The sequence below is a fragment of the Balaenoptera physalus genome (genome assembly GCF_965194825.1).
Source record: "Balaenoptera physalus genome assembly, chromosome: 5".
In the NCBI taxonomy this organism is placed as follows: Eukaryota; Metazoa; Chordata; class Mammalia; order Artiodactyla; family Balaenopteridae; genus Balaenoptera; species Balaenoptera physalus.
The window spans coordinates 138,945,061-138,951,550 of record NC_138884.1 but is presented as its reverse complement, the minus strand read 5'-3'; the positions used below and the strand labels follow the sequence as shown (position 1 = coordinate 138,951,550).

Genomic DNA, 6,490 nt, shown 5'->3' with positions numbered 1-6,490 from the left:
GAACTCATGTTACTAAATGATGGCTCTTTTAAATAGGCCTTGAATTCAAATGGGAATACAGATAAATTAAGCCTTTTTCATTTAAACTCTATTGACCTGATTCTACTATAATGTATTTTTGTAAACACACATCTGTTGTTTATCATGAAAGACTAAAAGTGTATTATAATTAGAAATCTGCCAGTAATTTATTTGCTCCTTAACCACCTGCTTCATACAGGATCATATTATCTTGTGATATAACATTCTTTTATTACAAACATAAAGTATATCCATGAGAACATTATCCCATGTTTTGAAAATCATCTTGGTTTTAGCATGATACTTATTTTCAACCAGTGCTTTTGCATTACGTTGGTAGTAGTTTTGCAAGCAGAGACTTGTGTTTTGAAAATGTTCTATTATATTAATGATGTCTTAATTATATAATAAAACAACTATCTTGGCCAATCAGATAGTTTGGTCATTGTACTTTATTATTCCCTAACATTAAAAATATAATCTCTCAGAAACAGTTTTATCAACTTTTCTTCACTGAAAAATTACCTTATTCCCAAACAAATGATTATGATTGTATCATTTTTGCTGAGTAGAATCCATTGCTAAGTTAAAATATAAAAATGTTAATGAGTATGTTTAAAGGACTTGCTCACCGATAGAATTGGTATTACCTATTGAGTTTAGTCTTTAAGATTTAATAAAACTAAATTATAGGACAGGTAGACTGAGCACACACTTAAAATAACAATATATAAGTGGATCACAAATAAAGAAAATGATATTACAAAGATAAGAAACGTTTCAAAATTTTATATAACTAATCTAGAATAGTGTTTTCACGCACTGGTAAAAACCTACAGAGAGTAAATTGGTTCCTTCAAAATTCCAATTGATACAATATTTATATCATTTACTGTATATGGCTTCCCTGACAGGTAAATTATGTATAGCTAGACAGAGACGCAAGAACATTTTTTTGAGTTCTCTTTAAAAGATACTTCAGAGATATTTGAGAAAAGACATTGGATAAATCAAAGGTTCAGAACTTTAGAATTCAAGAATTCAAATAACTAAATGCAGAGCCAAATAATTAAATTTAGATTATATTATTTTTCTATTTGGATCTGTAATTTGACATGTGGAGGTGAGTGTGGAGACCAGAAAGCTTCATTCATGGGTAATGAGATGAAAGTAGTAATTAAACAAAAATAGAGCCAGAGAGTATGTTTTCTAGATATGATTTCTAAGAATTATAGAATTCTGGGTTTAAAAATGTTTACTTCCCCATTGAATTAACTTGTCACATTTTGGAGAGACCATATATGTGTGCATCTATTTGTGAACTATCTATTCTGTTGCAATAAAACTTATTTCTATCCTTGCACCAATAATACATTGCATTGATTAAAGTAGCTTCATATTAAATCTTGAACTCTGGTGGTGTAAGTCCTCATATATGTTATTTTTTTTTCCAAACTATTTTGACTATTTTGGGTTTCTTTTACATTTCTGTATGAATTTTAGAATCAGCTAATAAGCAGATTTTATACAGATTATTTTGATTACATAGATTTGGGCAAAATTGACATAATACTGTTGAATCTTTTGATATATGAACAGAGCATAGCTTTTCATCTATTAGGTCTCTTTTAATTTCTCCCCCAAAATGTTGTAGTTTTCAGTGTGAGGGTCTTGCATGGTTTATGGTTTTGTAAACAGTATATTTTAATTTTCAAATTGCTTTATAAATTTAAAAATATGTAGAAATATAAGTACATAGAAACCCAATTACTTTTTTTTTTTTTTTTTTTTGTATTGACCTTATATCTTATGTCCTCTTACACTGACTTATAAAACCTGGTAGCTCTTTTGTATCTTGTGTATAGTTATATGCATACAACCACAACACAACATCTGCAAGTAAAATAGGTTTTATTTCTCTCTTTTCAATCTTTGTTACTTTTCTTGCCTCATTGCACCAGCTAGGTCCTCCAGTAAACAACTGGATAGAAATGGTGGAAACACACATCCTTGCATTTTTCCCGATTATATGTGAAAAGGTATTCAGCCTTTCACTTTTGAGTATGACAATAACTGTGGAGTTTTCACAAATACTGTTTATGAAATTTACTTCTTTTTAGAAGTAATTTAGAAATTTACCTCTATTTCTATTTTTCTGAATGTTTTTTCCATGAATGTGTGTTGAATATTTTCAAAATGTTTTCTGCATCAATTGAGATGATTATATACTATTTTTCCCTAGTCCGTTAATATGATGAATTATGTTGATTGATTTTGAATGCTAAACTAATCTTGTATTCCTAGAATACATGTTCTGGTGGTCCATTACTGAAAAACAAACCACACAAACTTAGTGTAATAAAATAACCATTTTAATATGTGTATGAGTCTTTGGCTAAGGAATCAAAACATGGTGCATTGGAGATAACCTTTTCTCTAAAAGGGATAGAGAAGCCAAATCAAACTCACATTAGACTCTGACATAAGTGAAAAATAAACCTCAATTGTATAAAAAGCTGATATTTGGAGGTGGTTTGGTATAGCAGTTAACTTATTTGTGGAAAATAATGTTACCGATCCCATAGAGTTGTTGTGAGAATTAAATAAGTTAATAATTATAATGTACTTAGACAAGTGTGTGACACATGCAAAGCCCTGTCTGTATATGCATTTGTTTTATGAATTAAAGATAAAGCATTAAGTGCATCCTGATTTAATTCATTATATCCTTTCCAAACACGTTCTGCTTGGAATATGTATTTCATGTCAATTGCATCATCAATTTTAGTTCCAACATACTTCTTACATGTTACTCTTCTTTACACACTTACTGTCAAAATCCTAGAACTTCATGTAGGTCAGGACTTATCAGTCTTGGTACTATTAACATTTTGGGCCAGATAATTCACTTGCAAATGGTAGTGGTGGTCATGTGGCATGGGGGCGGGGGCGTGCCCTCTGTATCATACGATATTTTGTCACATCCCTGACCTCTACTCACTAGCAGATTTCCCAATTGTGACAACTCAAATATGTCTTCACATATTGCCAAATGTCTTCTAGGGAGACAAAACCACCCACAATTGAAAACCACTGGTATAGAATGAATAGAAAATAAAAATGTTTGTTCATTTGTTTTTATGCATGTCACACATTGTGCTGTTGCCTATAACAGAAATGGCTCTAGCAAATTTTTTTTAAAAATTTATTTATTTATTGGCTGCACTGGGTCTTAGTTGTGGCATGCGGGATCTAGTTCCCTGACCAGGGATCGAACCTGGGCCCCCTACATTGGGAGTGCGGAGCCTTAACCACTGGAGCACCAGGGAAGTCTTGGCTCTAGCTAATTTAAACAGAAATGTATTTAATGCGAGGTACTTACAATTGTTGAAAGGTGGACCAGGCTCCTAGGAAATATTACTGAAACAGCACTGCAAAACTTGCACACCAGGAATCTGGTGTCTCTGTCGTTACCTAAAATTGGGGAAATCAAAACCACTGCCTCAGATGCGAGTTCAAGGTCATACTATCTCAGGCTTGATCAATGGTAGCAAAGTAAATAATCCATGCTATGCCTCTCACAGCCACAAAACCAAAAGAATACATTAGGATTTCTTGTATCACTGAGGAAAAAAATACATCAGATGTCTCCATACATGACCTAACCAGCAGAAAGAGAAGATATCTAACTCTATCTCATTCTTCTATGTCACTAAGAGAACATGACCCCCGTTGGCCTGTGCACTAGACCTGGGCAATCAGAGACACCTTACCATCTCCCTGATCCTTGAAATGCATGTTCCACCTGCTGTTCCTGTACTAGGAGATACTTCAAGGATGCAGCATTCAGGGGACTTCCCTGGTGGTCCAGCAGTTGAGACTCCGAGCTCCCAGTACAGGGGGCCCAGGTTCAATCCCTGGTCAGGGAACTAGATCCCACATGCCGCGACTAAAATATACCGCACGTGGCAACGAAGATCCCATGTGTTGCAACTAAGACCCAGTGCCGCCAAATAAATAAATAAATATAAAAAAAAAAAAAAAAGGATGCAGCTTTGAGAGAGTAAAGTGTTATTGAGATCTAGACTGTATATATGACTGAACCCCGTTAGGGCTATATAAACTCTTAAGATTCTATATGAACTCTTAAGATTCTAGTGGGTATGTATGGAAATCTACCTGTCTTGCTGCCACCTAAGACAAACCTCATATATAAGTTTTATTGCTTATTAAAACTATCACCTACCCATCTGGAGCGGTCTCTTTCTTCAGTCTCTCCTTGCCCTCCATGAACAGGGGCCAGTTTCAAATTTTCCTCCGGGGAACTTCTGAGCTTATGAACCAACAATCGGCTAGCCAGCCAGGAGACCAAAGAAATGGGCCTTGGGAAAGAGGCATCTGTGGGGAAAATCCCATGTTGCCTGTTGACCTTTATGTGGGGAGGGGTGGCCCATAAGTTAGAAGCTTGCGGACCACCACATGAGTGTGGGGACACCCCGGAAACGCCAATTGTTTAATGCATTTGTTGAGGAACTGCACAGAGCACATGCTGAGCAAAGAAGCGAAATAAATGCCTACCACAGCAGATTGGCCTCTACTGTGGGCAGTTTGGCTGAAGGCTGAAACTCGAGTTAGAAAATTAGAAGAAAAGGTAAAGAAAGACATGTGGTTGTTCACCACTCTGCTAGCTTCAGAACTGCCAGACAAGATGGGAGAGCAGGATAATAAATTGGAGAGCTTAGAGTGCCATTTTGCAAAGCTAGGAGGGTGCTAGCTGCTGTGGATAAAGATCTGAGTGCTTGTGACAAAGCCTGATTGGAACGCTAAGAGGTGGAATCCCTGGGGAGGGGAGGAAAGCTAAGAGGAGGAGGATGTGGTGATGGACAGTGAAATGGGTGAAGCCTCCCATGCCTTCTGATCGCGAATACACAGGAAAGCAAACGCACAGCAACAACCCCTGCCAGGGGGGCAGCTCACAATTCAAAAATGGCTCACGATGCGAGAGTATATGCCTGCTGGGCTTACTGATATAGCTGCCAAGTTCCAATAAAAGACCAAGGAAAGTATTCAGGCATGTTTAGGGCAGCTAAAAGATTGGGGGAAAGGTGGGCGGGGGATGGCATTTTTCTCACCAGGCATGAGGCAGAGAAAATGGGCAAGATCACCACATGCCCCGCTCTCCAGCAGTGCCTGCATGGAGCTCGGGGAATTCAAGGTCCTCTTCTCAGATAGACTGGGTTATTCTATCCCGCAGGGAGCTGTGACCCAAAGAGGAGGATCTCCCTGAGCACATGGGACCCTGGAAATCTAAAGAGGAGGCATAACAAATTAGTAGGGAGTTGGGAGTGAAACAGGCCATCTGTGCTCCTTCTTTGAAGGCCCTGATCAGGCCCCATTCGTTGCAAGAATGAGAGACAAGGTACTCCAATCCACTTTCAGCGCCTGATATCCATGTGGAACCCAGGTGTAGGACAAGACATTTATAATGTAAGAAAGTCCACTGCTGATCTGGGGAAAACTGACAAATCCTGGGAACTGGTATGAGCTGGAGGAAAGATCCAAGACAGAGGGGAAACTCGAGAAGGCAAAAGTCTATCCCAATTGACTGTTAATGGGTCCAGTAAAAGTAACCTGGAAGCAAAAGTGATTTGACCTCACTGCCTCCAGGACCCCACCTGAACCGTTAGGCTGGCAAGCCAATGCTGTGTTGGTTGGCCTATGTTAAGACTTAAACCCAAACAATAGTTCAGACCTGCCCCTACTACCCCTGTGCCTCACCTGCTGCAGCAGAGACCTCAGGGATACAAACCTATTCAGGTGAGTGCCTCTCACACCCCAGGAATAGGATGCAGTCCAAGACTGTCTCCAGGTGACGGCCACTGGGGGCAATCAGAGGCCCCAGTTGAGCTCACTGTTCACTGCTCCCCCAGCAATAAGCAAAAGATGATGATTCCGGCTGACATCAGAGCTGAATGTACTCTAACACATGGTAACCCTCAGGACTTTTCTGGCCTCCTCAGCAGTGTACACAGCACTCCTCCAGGTAGAACCTCTCATGAAGAAACAGCATATCATGGAAAAACATTTCCCTTGCTATCAGTGGGTGGACTGAGAATACGTTCCTTTGACCCACCTCTGCCACGGTTCATAGTCCCACTCTGACTAAGTGGCTTGTCCATTTGCAGCAGAGAGATACCACGTCTGCCAGCCCACTCTCTAGAAATAAGAGCTCTCCTGGGCCCTGCAGCACATGCAGATCCTCGAAAATCCCCACCCTATTCCTATGGTGGCCCCTGCAGCCTGTAGAAAGGAAATGGGGGAAATTCCCCCAGATGCCTGATATACAGATGGTTTAGCGGGGCAATGTGCCCACACGGACTGCAGTCACTATTTAGCCCCACCCTGACACCATCTGGATGGAAACAGGAATGAACCACAGCAGCCAGAGGGCTAAGCTCAGAGCAGTTTA

At 39.3% G+C, this 6,490-nt stretch overlaps 1 long non-coding RNA gene across 1 annotated transcript; it reads right to left on the bottom strand.

Annotated features, from left to right (window-relative positions):
- Positions 1-293: 293 nt before the first annotated feature.
- Positions 294-5,075, bottom strand: LOC309661025. Its single transcript, XR_014263804.1, has 2 exons — positions 1,137-5,075; positions 294-1,045 (listed from the first exon to the last, which is right to left on the bottom strand). It is a non-coding gene; the product is annotated as an uncharacterized lncRNA (long non-coding RNA).
- Between the last annotated feature and the right edge of the window lie 1,415 nt (positions 5,076-6,490).